Source organism: Chiloscyllium plagiosum, unplaced genomic scaffold (genome assembly GCF_037043375.1).
Source record: "Chiloscyllium plagiosum isolate Xiang-an unplaced genomic scaffold, Cpla_swu_hap1 HiC_scaffold_1, whole genome shotgun sequence".
NCBI lineage: Eukaryota > Metazoa > Chordata > Chondrichthyes > Orectolobiformes > Hemiscylliidae > Chiloscyllium > Chiloscyllium plagiosum.
The window spans coordinates 47,666,391-47,688,383 of NW_028270139.1; positions in this window are offsets into that span (position 1 = coordinate 47,666,391).

The following is a 21,993-nucleotide window of genomic DNA, read 5'->3' on the forward strand; positions in this document are numbered from 1 at the left end:
CACACTCGTACACACATAGACTCCGACACACACACACCTACACACACACCTACACACACTCCTACACACACACACTCCTGCACACACACTCCGACAGACACACTCCGACAGACACACCCTCCGACAGACACACACTCCGACAGACACACACTCCGACAGACACACACTCCGACAGACACACACTCCGACAGACACACACTCCGACAGACACACACTCCTACACACGCACACTCCTACACACACACTCCTACACACACACACTCCTACACACAAACACTCCTACACACACACTCTCCTACACACACACACTCCTACACACACACACTCCTACACACACACTCCTACACACACTCCTACATACTCACCTATACACACTCACCTATACAGACACACTCCTACACACACACTCCTACACACACACACACTCCTGCACATACACCTATACACACACACACCTATACCCACACACTCCTATACACACACACTCCTGCACCCACACTCCTGCACCCACACTCCTGCACCCACACTCCTGCACCCACACACTCCGACACACACACACTCCGACACACACACTCCGACACACACACTCCGACACACACACACTCCGACACACACACACACACACCGACACACACACGCTCCGACACACACACACTCCGACACACACACACTTCGACACACACACACTCCTACACACAAACTCCTACACACAAACACACTCCTAAACACACTCCTGCACACACACTTCTGCACACACTCCTACACACACTCCTACACACTCACCGATACACACTCACCTATACAGACACACTCCTCCACACAAACTCCTACACACAAACTCCTACACACACTCCTACATACTCACCTATACACACTCACCTATACAGACACACTCCTACACACACACTCCTACACACACTCCTACACACACACACCCCTACACATACACCTATACACACACACACCTATACCCACACACTCCTATACACACACACACCTATACACACACCCCTCTCCACACACTCCTACACCCACACTCCTACACCCACACTCCTACACCCACACTCCTACACCCACACTCCTACACCCACACTCCTACACCCACACTCCTACACCCACACTCCTACACCCACACTCCTACACCCACACACTCCTACACACACACACTCCTACACACACACACTCCTACACACACACTCTCCTACACACACACTCTCCTACACACACACACTCCTACACACACACTCCTACACACACACACACTCCTACACACACACACTCCTACACACACTCTCCTACACACACACACTCCTACACACACACTCTCCTACACACACACTCTCCTACACACACACTCTCCTACACACACACTCTCCTACACACACACTCTCCTACACACACACACTCCTACACACACACACTCCTACACACACACACTCCTACACACACACACTCCTACACACACACTCCTACACACACTCCTACACACACTCCTACACACACACTCCTACACACACACTCCTACACACACACTCCTACACACACACTCCTACACACACACTCCTACACACACACAATCCTACACACACACAATCCTACACACACACAATCCTACACACACACAATCCTACACACACACAATCCTACACACACACAATCCTACACACACACACTCGTACACACATAGACTCCGACACGCACACACTCCTGCGCACACACTCCTGCGCACACACTCCTGCGCACACACTCCTGCACACACACTCCTGCGCACACACTCCTGCGCACACACTCTGACACACGCACACTCTGACACACGCACACTCTGACACACGCACACTCTGACACACACACACTCTGACACACACACACTCTGACACACACACACTCTGACACACGCACACTCTGACACACGCACACTCTGACACACGCACACTCTGACACACACACACTCTGACACACACACACTCTGACACACACACACTCTGACACACACACACTCTGACACACACACACTCCGACACACAGAGACTCCGACAGACACACACTCCTGCACGCACACTCCTACACACACTCCTACACACACTCCTACACACACTCCTACACACACTCCTACACACACTCCTACACACACTCCTACACATACTCCTACACATACTCACCTGTACAGACACACTCCTACACACAAACTCCTACACACACACTCCAACACACGCTCCTACGTACTCACCTATACACACTCACCTATACATACACACTTCTATACACACATACTCCTATACACACACTCCTCTCCACACACTCCTACACCCACACTCCTACACCCACACACTCCTACACACACACTCTCCTACACACACACTCCTACACACACTCTCCTACACACACACACTCCTACACACACACACTCCTACACACACACACTCCTACACACACACACTCCTACACACACACACTCCTACACACACTCTCTCCGACACACACACACTCCTACACACACACTCTCCTACACACACACTCTCCTACACACACACTCTCCTACACACACACACTCCTACACACACACTCCTACACACACACACTCCTACACACACACAATCCTACACACACACAATCCTACACACACACTCTCCTACACACACACTCTCCTTCACACACTCTCTCCTTCACACACTCTCTCCTACACACACACACTCCTACACACACACACTCCTACACACACACTCTCCTACACACACACTCTCCTACACACACACTCTCCTACACACACACACTCCTACACACACACACTCCTACACACACACACTCCTACACACACACACTCCTACACACACACACTCCTACACACACACACTCCTACACACACACACACTCCTGCGCACACACTCCTGCACACACACTCTGACACACACACACTCCGACAGACACACACTCCTACACGCACACACTCCTGCACGCACACTCCTACACACACTCCTACACACACTCCTACACACACTCCTACACACACTCCTACACACACTCCTACACACACTCCTACACACACTCCTACACATACTCACCTGTACAGACACACTCGTACACACAAACTCCTACACACACACTCCAACACACGCTCCTACGTACTCACCTATACACACTCACCTATACAGACACACTCCTATACACACATACTCCTATACACACACTCCTACACCCACACTCCTACACCCACACTCCTACACCCACACACTCCTACACCCACACACTCCTACACCCACACACTCCGACACACACACTCTCCGACACACACTCTCCTACACACACACACTCCTACACACACTCTCTCCTACACACACACTCTCCTACACACACACTCTCCAACACACACACTCTCCTACACACACACTCTCCTACACACTCACACTCCTACACACACACACTCCTACACACACACACTCCTACACACACACACTCCTACACACACACACTCCTACACACACACACTCCTACACACACACTCTCCTACACACACACTCTCCTACACAAACACTCTCCTACACACACTCCTACACACACTCCTACACACACTCCTACACACTCACCTACACATACTCACCTGTACAGACACACTCCTACACACAAACTCCTACACACACACTCCAACACACGCTCCTACGTACTCACCTATACAGACACACTCCTATACACACATACTCCTATACACACACTCCTCTCCACACACTCCTACACCCACACTCCTACACCCACACACTCCTACACACACTCTCCTACACACACACTCTCCTACACACACACACTCCTACACACACACTCCTACGCACACACACTCCTACGCACACAATCCTACACACACACTCTCCTACACACACACTCTCCTACACCCACACACTCCTACACACACACTCTCCTACATACACACACTCCTACACACACACACTCCTACACACACACACTCCTACGCACACACACTCCTACGCACACACACTCCTACGCACACACTCTCCTACGCACACACACTCCTACGCACACACACTCCTACGCACACACACTCCTACGCACACACTCTCCTACGCACACACTCTCCTACGCACACACTCTCCTACACACACACTCTCCTACAGACACACACTCCTACACACACACACTCCTACACACACACACTCCTACACACACACCCTCCTACACACACACACACTCCTACACACACACTCCTACACACACACAATCCTACACACACACAATCCTACACACACACAATCCTACACACACACAATCCTACACGCACACAATCCTACACGCACACAATCCTACACGCACACAATCCTACACACACACAATCCTACACACACACACTCCTGCACACACACTCTGACACACACACACTCCGACAGACACACACTCCGACAGACACACACTCCGACAGACACACACTCCTACACGCACACACTCCTGCACGCACACTCCTACACACACTCCTACACACACTCCTACACACACTCCTACACACTCACCTACACATACTCACCTGTACAGACACACTCCTGCACACAAACTCCTACACACACACTCCAACACACGCTCCTACGTACTCACCTATACACACTCACCTATACAGACACACTCCTATACACACATACTCCTATACACACACTCCTCTCCACACACTCCTACACCCACACTCCTACACCCACACACTCCTACACCCACACACTCCTACACCCACACACTCCTACACCCACACACTCCTACACACACACTCTCCTACACACACACACTCCTACACATACACACTCCTACACACACACACTCCTACACACACACTCTCCTACACACACATGTACAGACACACCTACACACACATCAACAGACACACACACACACACCTACAGACACTAACTCCTACACAGATACACTCCTACACACACACTCACACATACTCTGACACACACACTCCTACACACACTCCTACACACACACACCTACACACAAATACACTCCTGCACACACACCTCTGCACACACACTCCTACACACACACACTCCTACACACACACACTCCTACACACACACTCTCCTACACACACACACTCCTACACACACACTCTCCTACACACACACTCTCCTACATACACATGTACAGACACACCTAAACACAGATCAACAGACACACACACACCTACAGACACTAACTCCTACACAGATACACTCCTACACCCACACTCCTACACCCACACTCCTACACCCACACTCCTACACCCACACTCCTACACCCACACTCCTGCACCCACTCTCCTGCACCCACACTCCTGCACCCACACTCCTGCACCCACACTCCTGCACCCACACTCCGACAGACACACACTCCGACAGACACACACTCCGACAGACACACACTCCGACAGACACACACTCCGACAGACACACACTCCGACAGACACACACTCCGACAGACACACACTCCGACAGACACACACTCCGACAGACACACACTCCGACAGAAACTAACTCCTACACAGATACACTCCGACACACACACCCACGCATACTCCGACACACACACTCCTACACACATACACCTACACACAAACACACTCCTACACACACACTCCAACAGACGCACACTCCTAGACACACTCCTAGACACACACACTCCTGCACACACACTCCTGCACACACACTCCTGCACACACATACACCTATACACACACACCTACAGACACACACTCCTATACACACACACTCCTATACACACACACTCCTACACACACTCTCTCCTACACACACTCTCTCCTACACACACTCTCTCCTACACACACTCTCTCCTACACACACTCTCTCCTACACACACTCTCTCCTACACACACTCTCTCCTACACACACACTCTCCTACACACACACGCTCCTACACACACACTCTCCTACACACACACTCTCCTACACACACACACTCCTACACACACACACTCCTACACACACACTCTCCTACACACACACTCTCCAACACACACACACTCCTACACAAACACACTCCTACACACACACACTCCTACACACACACTCCTACACACACACTCCTACAAACACACTCCTACACACACACACTCCTACAAACACACTCCTACACACACACACTCCTACACACACACACTCCTACACACACACACTCCTACACACACACAATCCTACACACACACAATCCTACACACACACAATCCTACACACACACAATCCTACACACACACTCCTGCGCACACACTCCTGCACACACACACACTCTGACACACACACACTCTGACACACACACACTCTGACACACACACACTCTGACACACACACACTCTGACACACACACACTCCGACACACACACACTCCGACACACACACACTCCGACAGACACACACTCCTGCACGCACACTCCTGCACGCACACTCCTACACACACTCCTACACACACTCCTACACACACTCCTACACACTCCTACACACTCACCTACACATACTCACCTGTACAGACACACTCCTACACACAAACTCCTACACACACACTCCAACACACGCTCCTACGTACTCACCTATACACACACTCCTATACAGACACACTCCTATACACACATACTCCTATACACACACTCCTCTCCACACACTCCTACACCCACACTCCTACACCCACACTCCTACACACACACACTCCTACACACACACTCTCCTACACACACTCTCCTACACACACTGTCCTACACACACACACTCCTACACACACACTCCTACACACACACTCCTACACACACACTCTCCTACGCACACACTCTCCTACGCACACACTCTCCTACGCACACACTCTCCTACGCACACACTCTCCTACGCACACACACTCCTACGCACACACACTCCTACGCACACACACTCCTACGCACACACACTCCTACACACACACTCTCCTACACACACTCTCTCCTACACCCACACACTCCTACACACACACTCTCCTACATACACACACTCCTACACACACACACTCCTACACACACACACTCCTACACACACACTCTCCTACGCACACACACTCCTATGCACACACACTCCTACGCACACACACTCCTACGCACACACAATCCTACACACACACTCTCCTACACACACTCTCTCCTACACACACTCTCTCCTACACACACACACTCCTACACACACACACTCCTACACACACACTCTCCTACACACACACTCTCCTACACACACACTCTCCTACACACACACACTCCTACACACACACACTCCTACACACACACACTCCTACACACACACACTCCTACACACACACACTCCTACACACACACTCCTACACACACACTCCTACACACACACAATCCTACACACACACACTCCTGCTCACACACACTCTGACACACACACACTCCGACAGTCACACACTCCTACACGCACACACTCCTGCACGCACACTCCTACACACACTCCTACACACACTCCTACACACACTCCTACACACACTCCTACACACTCACCTACACATACTCACCTGTACAGACACACTCCTACACACAAACTCCTACACACACACTCCAACACACGCTCCTACGTACTCACCTATACACACTCACCTATACAGACACACTCCTATACACACATACTCCTATTCACACACTCCTCTCCACACACTCCTACACCCACACTCCTACACCCACACACTCCTACACCCACACACTCCTACACACACACTCTCCTACACACACTCTCCTACACACACACACTCCTACACACACACACTCCTACACACACACACTCCTACACACACACACTCCTACACACACACTCTCCTACACACGCATGTACTGACACACCTACACACACATCAACAGACACCTACAGACACTAACTCCTACACAGATACACTCCTACACACACACTCCTATACACAAATACACTCCTGCACACACACCTCTGCACACACACTCCTACACACACACACTCCTACACACACACACTCCTACACACACACTCTCCTACACACACACTCTCCTACACACACACACTCCTACACACACACTCTCCTACACACACACTCTCCTACATACACATGTACAGACACACCTACACACAGATCAACAGACACACACACACCTACAGACACTAACTCCTACACAGATACACTCCTACACCCACACTCCTACACCCACACTCCTACACCCACACTCCTGCACCCACTCTCCTGCGCCCACACTCCTGCACCCACACTCCTACACCCACACGCCTATTCACACACTCCGACAGACACACACTCCGACAGACACACACTCCGACAGACACACACTCCGACAGACACACACTCCGACAGAAACTAACTCCTACACAGATACACTCCGACACACACACCCACGCATACTCCGACACACACACTCCTACACACACACACCTACACACAAACACACTCCTACACACACACTCCTACACACACACTCCAACAGACGCACACTCCTACACACACTCCTAGACACACACACTCCTGCACAAACACTCCTGCACACACACTCCTGCACACACATACACCTATACACACACACCTACAGACACACACTCCTATACACACACACCTATACGCACACACTCCTATACACACACACACTCCTATACACACACACACTCCTATACATGCACACACTCCTATACACGCACACACTCCTATACACACACACACTCCTATACACACACACACTCCTATACACACACACACTCCTAAACACACACACACTCCTATACACGCACACACTCCTACACACACACTCCTACGCACACACTCCTACGCACACACTCCTACGCACACACTCCTACGCACACACTCCTACACACTCTCTCCTACACACACACTCTCCTACACACATGTACAGACACACCTACACACACATCAACAGACACACACACACACACACACACACACACAACTACAGACACTAACTCCTACACAGATACACTCCGACACACGCACCCACGCATACTCCGACACACACACTCCTACACACACACACCTACACACAAACACACTCCTACACACACACACTCCAACAGACACACACTCCTACACACACACCTATACACACAAACACCTATACGCACATACACCTATACGCACATACACCTATACACACATACACCTATACACACACACACACCTACAGACACACACTCCTATACTCACTCACTCCTATACACACACACTCCTATACACACACACTCCTATACACACACACTCCTAGACACACACACACTCCTACACACACACTCCTACACACAAACACACTCCTACACACACACTCCGACAGACGCACACTCCTACACACACTCCTACACACATACACTCCTGCACACACACTCCTGCACACACACTCCTGCACACACACTCCTGCACACACACTCCTACACACACACTCCTATACACACACGCACTCCTACACCCACACTCCTACACCCACACTCCTACACCCACACTCCTACACCCACACTCCTCCACACTCACCTATCCACACACACCTATACACACACACCTATACACACACACCTATACACATACACTCCTCCACACACACTCCTCCACACACACTCCTCCACACACACTCCTCCACACACACTCCTCCACACACACTCCTCCACACACACTCCTCCACACACACTCCTCTACACACACACTCCTCTACACACACACTCCTACACACACACTCCTACACACACACTCCTACACACACACTCCTACACACACACTCCTACACACACATCTATACACACACACACACACACACCTATACACACACACACACACCTACAGACACACACCTACAGACACACACCTACAGACACACACCTACAGACACACACCTACAGACACACTCCTACACACACACTCCTACACACACACTCCTATACCCACACACTCCTATACCCACACTCCTACACACACACTCCTACACACACACTCTCCTACACACACACACCTATACACACACACACCTACAGACACACACACCAACAGACGCACTCTCCTATACCCACACACTCCTATTCACACACACACTCCTGTACACACACTCCTACACCCACACTCCTACACCCACACACTCCTACACCCACACACTCCTACACCCACACACTCCGACACACACACTCTCCGACACACACTCTCCTACACACACACACTCCTACACACACTCTCTCCTACACACACACTCTCCTACACACACACTCTCCAACACACACACTCTCCTACACACACACTCTCCTACACACTCACACTCCTACACACACACACTCCTACACACACACACTCCTACACACACACACTCCTACACACACACACTCCTACACACACACACTCCTACACACACACTCTCCTACACACACACTCTCCTACACACACACTCTCCTACACAAACACTCTCCTACACACACTCCTACACACACTCCTACACACACTCCTACACACACTCCTACACACTCACCTACACATACTCACCTGTACAGACACACTCCTACACACAACCTCCTACACACACACTCCAACACACGCTCCTACGTACTCACCTATACAGACACACTCCTATACACACATACTCCTATACACACACTCCTCTCCACACACTCCTACACCCACACTCCTACACCCACACACTCCTACACACACTCTCCTACACACACACTCTCCTACACACACACACTCCTACACACACACTCTCCTACGCACACACTCTCCTACGCGCACACACTCCTACGCGCACACACTCCTACGCACACAATCCTACACACACACTCTCCTACACACACTCTCTCCTACACCCACACACTCCTACACACACACTCTCCTACATACACACACTCCTACACACACACACTCCTACACACACACACACTCCTACACACACACACTCCTACACACACACACTCCTACACACACACACTCCTACACACACACTCTCCTACACACACACTCTCCTACACACACACACTCCTACACACACACACTCCTACACACACACACTCCTACACACACACACTCCTACACACACACACTCCTACACACACACCCTCCTACACACACACACACTCCTACACACACACTCCTACACACACACAATCCTACACACACACAATCCTACACACACACAATCCTACACGCACACAATCCTACACGCACACAATCCTACACACACACACTCCTGCACACACACTCTGACACACACACACTCCGACAGACACACACTCCGACAGACACACACTCCGACAGACACACACTCCGACAGACACACACTCCGACAGAAACTAACTCCTACACAGATACACTCCGACACACACACCCACGCATACTCCGACACACACACTCCTACACACATACACCTACACACAAACACACTCCTACACACACACTCCAACAGACGCACACTCCTAGACACACTCCTAGACACACACACTCCTGCACACACACTCCTGCACACACACTCCTGCACACACATACACCTATACACACACACCTACAGACACACACTCCTATACACACACACTCCTACACACACTCTCTCCTACACACACTCTCTCCTACATACACTCTCTCCTACACACACTCTCTCCTACACACACACTCTCCTACACACACACGCTCCTACACACACACTCTCCTACACACACACTCTCCTACACACACACTCTCCTACACACACACACTCCTACACACACACACTCCTACACACACACTCTCCTACACACACACTCTCCAACACACACACACTCCTACACACACACACTCCTACACACACACACTCCTACACACACACTCCTACACACACACTCCTACACACACACTCCTACAAACACACTCCTACACACACACACTCCTACACACGCACTCCTACACACACACTCCTACAAACACACTCCTACACACACACACTCCTACACACACACACTCCTACACACACACACTCCTACACACACACACTCCTACACACACACACTCCTACACACACACAATCCTACACACACACAATCCTACACACACACAATCCTACACGCACACAATCCTACACACACACACTCCTGCACACACACTCTGACACACACACACTCCGACAGACACACACTCCGACAGACACACACTCCGACAGACACACACTCCTACACGCACACACTCCTGCACGCACACTCCTACACACACTCCTACACACACTCCTACACACACTCCTACACACTCACCTACACATACTCACCTGTACAGACACACTCCTGCACACAAACTCCTACACACACACTCCAACACACGCTCCTACGTACTCACCTATACACACTCACCTATACAGACACACTCCAAAACACACATACTCCTATACACACACTCCTCTCCACACACTCCTACACCCACACTCCTACACCCACACACTCCTACACCCACACACTCCTACACCCACACACTCCTACACCCACACACTCCTACACCCACACACTCCTACACCCACACACTCCTACACACACATGTACAGACACACCTACACACACATCAACAGGCACACACACACACACCTACAGACACTAACTCCTACACAGATACACTCCTACACACACACTCACACATACTCTGACACACACACTCCTACACACACTCCTACACACACACACCTACACACAAATACACTCCTGCACACACACCTCTGCACACACACTCCTACACACACACACTCCTACACACACACACTCCTACACACACACTCTCCTACACACACACACTCCTACACACACACTCTCCTACACACACACTCTCCTACATACACATGTACAGACACACCTAAACACAGATCAACAGACACACACACACCTACAGACACTAACTCCTACACAGATACACTCCTACACCCACACTCCTACACCCACACTCCTACACCCACACTCCTACACCCACACTCCTACACCCACACTCCTGCACCCACTCTCCTGCACCCACACTCCTGCACCCACACTCCTGCACCCACACTCCTGCACCCACACTCCTGCACCCACACTCCGACAGACACACACTCCGACAGACACACACTCCGACAGACACACACTCCGACAGACACACACTCCGACAGACACACACTCCGACAGACACACACTCCGACAGACACACACTCCGACAGACACACACTCCGACAGACACACACTCCGACAGACACACACTCCGACAGAAACTAACTCCTACACACACACCCACGCATACTCCGACACACACACTCCTACACACATACACCTACACACAAACACACTCCTACACACACACTCCAACAGACGCACACTCCTAGACACACTCCTAGACACACACACTCCTGCACACACACCCCTGCACACACATACACCTATACACACACACCTACAGACACACACTCCTATACACACACACTCCTACACACACTCTCTCCTACACACACTCTCTCCTACACACACTCTCTCCTACACACACTCTCTCCTACACACACTCTCTCCTACACACACACTCTCCTACACACACACGCTCCTACACACACACTCTCCTACACACACACTCTCCTACACACACACACTCCTACACACACACACTCCTACACACACACTCTCCTACACACACACTCTACAACACACACACACTCCTACACAAACACACTCCTACACACACACACTCCTACACACACACTCCTACACACACACTCCTACACACACACTCCTACAAACACACTCCTACACACACACACTCCTACACACACACACTCCTACACACACACACTCCTACACACACACAATCCTACACACACACAATCCTACACACACACAATCCTACACACACACAATCCTACACACACACAATCCTACACACACACAATCCTACACACACACTCCTGCGCACACACTCCTGCACACACACACACTCTGACACACACACACTCTGACACACACACACTCTGACACACACACACTCTGACACACACACACTCTGACACACACACACTCCGACACACACACACTCCGACACACACACACTCCGACACACACACACTCCGGCAGACACACACTCCTGCACGCACACTCCTGCACGCACACTCCTACACACACTCCTACACACACTCCTACACACACTCCTACACACTCCTACACACTCACCTACACATACTCACCTGTACAGACACACTCCTACACACAAACTCCTACACACACACTCCAACACACGCTCCTACGTACTCACCTATACACACTCTCCTATACAGACACACTCCTATACACACATACTCCTATACACACACTCCTCTCCACACACTCCTACACCCACACTCCTACACCCACACTCCTACACACACACACTCCTACACACACACTCTCCTACACACACTCTCCTACACACACTGTCCTACACACACACACTCCTACACACACACTCCTACACACACACTCCTACACACACACTCCTACACACACACTCTCCTACACACACACTCTCCTACACACACACTCTCCTACGCACACACTCTCCTACGCACACACTCTCCTACGCACACACTCTCCTACGCACACACACTCCTACGCACACACACTCCTACGCACACACACTCCTACGCACACACACTCCTACACACACACTCTCCTACACACACTCTCTCCTACACCCACACACTCCTACACACACACTCTCCTACATACACACACTCCTACACACACACACTCCTACACACACACACTCCTACACACACACACTCCTACGCACACACACTCCTACGCACACACACTCCTACGCACACACACTCCTACGCACACACACTCCTACGCACACACTCTCCTACACACACTCTCTCCTACACACACTCTCTCCTACACACACACACTCCTACACACACACACTCCTACACACACACACTCCTACACACACACTCTCCTACACACACACTCTCCTACACACACACTCTCCTACACACACACACTCCTACACACACACACTCCTACACACACACACTCCTACACACACACACTCCTACACACACACTCCTACACAAACACTCCTACACACACACACTCCTACACACACACAATCCTGCACACACACAATCCTGCACACACACAATCCTACACACACACAATCCTGCTCACACACACTCCTGCTCACACACACTCTGACACACACACACTCCGACAGACACACACTCCTACACGCACACACTCCTGCACACACACTCCTACACACACTCCTACACACACTCCTACACACACTCCTACACACACTCCTACACACTCACCTACACATACTCACCTGTACAGACACACTCCTACACACAAACTCCTACACACACACTCCAACACACGCTCCTACGTACTCACCTATACACACTCACCTATACAGACACACTCCTATACACACATACTCCTATACACACACTCCTCTCCACACACTCCTACACCCACACTCCTACACCCACACACTCCTACACCCACACACTCCTACACACACACTCTCCTACGCACACTCTCCTACACACACACACTCCTACACACACACACTCCTACACACACACACTCCTACACACACACACTCCTACACACACACTCTCCTACACACGCATGTACTGACACACCTACACACACATCAACAGACACACACACACACACCTACAGACACTAACTCCTACACAGATACACTCCTACACACACATTCACACATACTCTGACACACACACTCCTACACACACTCCTACACACACACACCTACACACAAATACACTCCTGCACACACACCTCTGCACACACACTCCTACACACACACACTCCTACACACACACTCTCCTACACACACACTCTCCTACACACACACACTCCTACACACACACTCTCCTACACACACACTCTCCTACATACACATGTACAGACACACCTACACACAGATCAACAGACACACACACACCTACAGACACTAACTCCTACACAGATACACTCCTACACCCACACTCCTACACCCACACTCCTACACCCACACTCCTGCACCCACTCTCCTGCGCCCACACTCCTGCACCCACACTCCTACACCCACACGCCTATTCACACACTCCGACAGACACACACTCCGACAGACACACACTCCGACAGACACACACTCCGACAGACACACACTCCGACAGAAACTAACTCCTACACAGATACACTCCGACACACACACCCACGCATACTCCGACACACACACTCCTACACACACACACCTACACACAAACACACTCCTACACACACACTCCTACACACACACTCCAACAGACGCACACTCCTACACACACTCCTAGACACACACACTCCTGCACAAACACTCCTGCACACACACTCCTGCACACACATACACCTATACACACACACCTACAGACACACACTCCTATACACACACACCTATACGCACACACTCCTATACACACACACACTCCTATACACACACACACTCCTATACATGCACACACTCCTATACACGCACACACTCCTATACACGCACACACTCCTATACACACACACACTCCTATACACACACACACTCCTATACACACACACACTCCTAAACACACACACACTCCTATACACGCACACACTCCTACACACACACTCCTACGCACACACTCCTACGCACACACTCCTACGCACACACTCCTACGCACACACTCCTACGCACACACTCCTACACACTCTCTCCTACACACACACTCTCCTACACACATGTACAGACACACCTACACACACATCAACAGACACACACACACACACACACACAACTACAGACACTAACTCCTACACAGATACACTCCGACACACGCACCCACGCATACTCCGACACACACACTCCTACACACACACACCTACACACAAACACACTCCTACACACACACACTCCAACAGACACACACTCCTACACACACACCTATACACACAAACACCTATACGCACATACACCTATACGCACATACACCTATACACACATACACCTATACACACACACACACCTACAGACACACACTCCTATACTCACTCACTCCTATACACACACACTCCTATACACACACACTCCTATACACACACACTCCTAGACACACACACACTCCTACACACACACTCCTACACACAAACACACTCCTACACACACACTCCGACAGACGCACACTCCTACACACACTCCTACACACATACACTCCTGCACACACACTCCTGCACACACACTCCTGCACACACACTCCTACACACACACTCCTATACACACACGCACTCCTACACCCACACTCCTACACCCACACTCCTACACCCACACTCCTACACCCACACTCCTACACCCACACTCCTACACCCACACTCCTACACCCACACTCCTCCACACTCACCTATCCACACACACCTATACACACACACCTATACACACACACCTATACACATACACTCCTCCACACACACTCCTCCACACACACTCCTCCACACACACTCCTCCACACACACTCCTCCACACACACTCCTCCACACACACTCCTCCACACACACTCCTCCACACACACTCCTACACACACACTCCTACACACACACTCCTACACACACACTCCTACACACACACTCCTACACACACACTCCTACACACACATCTATACACACACACACACACACACACACCTATACACACACACACACACCTACAGACACACACCTACAGACACACACCTACAGACACACACCTACAGACACACTCCTACACACACACTCCTACACACACACTCCTACACACACACTCCTATACCCACACACTCCTATACCCACACTCCTACACACACACTCCTACACACACACTCTCCTACACACACACACCTATACACACACACACCTACAGACACACACACCAACAGACGCACTCTCCTATACCCACACACTCCTATTCACACACACACTCCTGTACACACACTCCTACACACACTCTCCTACACACACTCTCCTACACACACTCTCCTACACACACTCTCCTACACACACTCTCCTACACACACTCTCCTACACACACTCTTCTACACACACTCTTCTACACACACTCTCCTACACACACACTCCTACACACACACTCCTACACACACACTCCTACACACACACTCCTACACACACACTCCTACACACACACTCCTACACACACACTCCGACACACACACTCCGACACACACACTCCGACACACACACTCCGACACACACACTCTGACACATACACACTCCTACACACACACCTATACGCACACCTATACACACAAACTTATACACACACACCTATACACAAAAACCTATACACACACACCTATACACACACACACACCTATACACACACACCTACAGACACACTCCTACACATATACTCCTACACAGACACACCTATACACACTCACACTCCTACGCACACACACTCCTACGCACACACACTCCTACGCACACACACTCCTGCACACATATACTCCTACACACATATACTCCTACACATACACACTCCTACACACACATACTCCTACACACACACTCCTACACACACACACACTCCTACACACACAGACACTCCTACACACACACACTCCTGCACACACACACTCCTGCACACACACACTCCTGCAGACACACACACTCTTGCACACACTCACACTCCTGCACACACACACTCCTGCTCACACACTCCTGCTCTCACACTCCTGCACACACACACTCCTGCACACACACACTCCTACACACACACTCCTGCACACACACACTCCTGCAGACACACACACTCTTGCACACACACACACTCCTGCACACACACACTCCTGCTCACACACTCCTGCTCTCACACTCCTGCACACACACACTCCTGCACACATATACTCCCACACACACATACTCACACACGCTCCTACACACATATACCCCTACACGCATACTCCTACACACAAATGCGCACACACTCTCCTACACACAAACACACACACATACTCCTGCACACACACACTCCTGCACACACTCACACTCCTACACACACACTCCTACGCACACACTCCTGCACACACACACTCCTGCACACACACACTCCTACACACATATACCCCTACATGCATACTCCTACACACAAACGCACACACTCTCCTACACACAAACACACACACATACTCCTGCACACACACACTCCTGCACACACTCACACTCCTACACACACACTCCTGCACACACACACTCCTGCACACACACACTCCTGCACACACACACTCCTGCACACACACACTCCTGCACACACACACTCCTGCACACACACATTCCTACACACACACTCTCCTACACACACACCTACACACACATCCAGAAACACACACATCTACAGACACACACTCCTACACACACAAATACACTCCTACTCACATGCACTCCTACACACATGCACTCCTACACACACACATTTCTACACACACACACCTACACACACACACTCCTGCACACACACTCCTGCACACACACACACCTACACACACACACTCCTGCACACACACTCCTGCACACACACACTCCTGCACACACACACTCCTGCACACACACAATCCTGCACACACACACTCTTAAACACACACACTCCTACACACACACTCCTACACATATACTCCTACATACACACACTCCAAAACACACACACTCCTACACACACATACACTCCTACACACACACTCCTACAGACACACCTACACACACCTACCGACACTCCTACACACACACACACCGACTCCCATACCGACTCACCTACCGACTCACCTACCGACACACCTACCGACACACCTACCGACACACCTACCGACACACCTACCGACACACCTACCGACACACCTACAGACACACCTACAGACACACCTACAGACACACCTACTGACACACCTACCGACACACCTACCGACACACCTACCGACACACCTACCGACACACCTACCGCAACACCTACCGACACACCTACACACTCTCCCACACACACTCCCACACACTCCTACAGACACTCCTACACATGCCTACTGACGCACCTACACACCCCAACACACACATCTACAGATACACACTCCTAAACACACACACACACACCTACACACTCCTACACACACACACACACCTACACACACCTACACACACACTCCTACGCACACACACCCCTACACATACACACACACACACCTACACACACACACACCTACACACACACACACACCTACACACACACACCCCTACACACACACACCCCTACACATACACACTCCTACGCACACATACTCCTACGCACACATACTCCTACACACACATACTCCTACACACTCACTCCTACACACACACACCTATACACACACACACCTATACACACACACACCTACACACACCTACGCACACACACTCCTACGCACACACACTCCTACGCGCACACACTCCTACGCACACACACCCCTACACATACACACTCCTACTCACACATACTCCTACACACACATACTCCTACACACACATACTCCTACACACATATACTCCTACACATACACACTCCTACACACACATACTCCTACACACACACTCCTACACACATACTCCTACACACATACTCCTACACACACACTCCTACACACTCACTCCTACACACACACACCTATACACACACACACCTATACACACACACACCTATACACACACACACTGACAGACACACACACTCCTACACACACACACTCCTACACACACAGACTCCTACACACACATCCCTACACACACACACTCCTGCACACACACTCCTGCACACACACTCCTGCACACTCACCTGTACAAACACACACCTATACACACATTGCTATACACACAGACACTCCTCTTCATACACACACTCCTACACCCACACTCCTACACCCACACTCCTACACCCACACTCCTACACCCACACTCCTACACCCACACTCCTACACCCACACTCCTACACCCACACTCCTACACCCACACTCCTACACCCACACTCCTACACCCACACCTATACACACTCACCTATACACACTCACCTATACACACTCACCTATACAGACACACTGCTACACACACACTCCTACACACACACACTCCTACACACACACACTCCTACACACACACACTCCTACACACACACACACACCTCTACACACACACACACCTATACACACACACACACCTATACACACACACACCTACAGACACTAACTCCTACACAGATACACTCCTACACCCACACTCCTACACCCACACTCCTACACCCACACTCCTACACCCACACTCCTACACCCACACTCCTACACCCACACTCCTACACCCCCACTCCTACACCCACACTCCTACACCCACACTCCTACACCCACACTCCTACACCCACACTCCTACACCCACACTCCTACACCCACACTCCTACACCCACACTCCTACACCCACACTCCTACACCCACACTCCTACTCCCACACTCCTACTCCCACACTCCTACACCCACACTCCTACACCCACACTCCTACACCCACACTCCTACACCCACACTCCTACACCCACACTCCTACACCCACACTCCTACACCCACACTCCTACACCCACACTCCTACACCCACACTCCTACACCCACACTCCTACACACTCACCTATACACACTCACCTATACAGACACACTCCTACACACACACTCCTACACACACACACTCCTACACACACACACTCCTACACACACACACTCCTACACACACACACACCTCTACACACACACACACCTATACACACACACACCTATACACACACACACCTATACACACACACTCCTATCCACACACACACTCCTATACACACACGCCTAGACACACACTCCTACACACACACACACCTACAGACACACTCCTACACACACAGACCTATACACACACACTCCTACACACACACTCCTACACACACACTCCAACACACACACACTCCTAC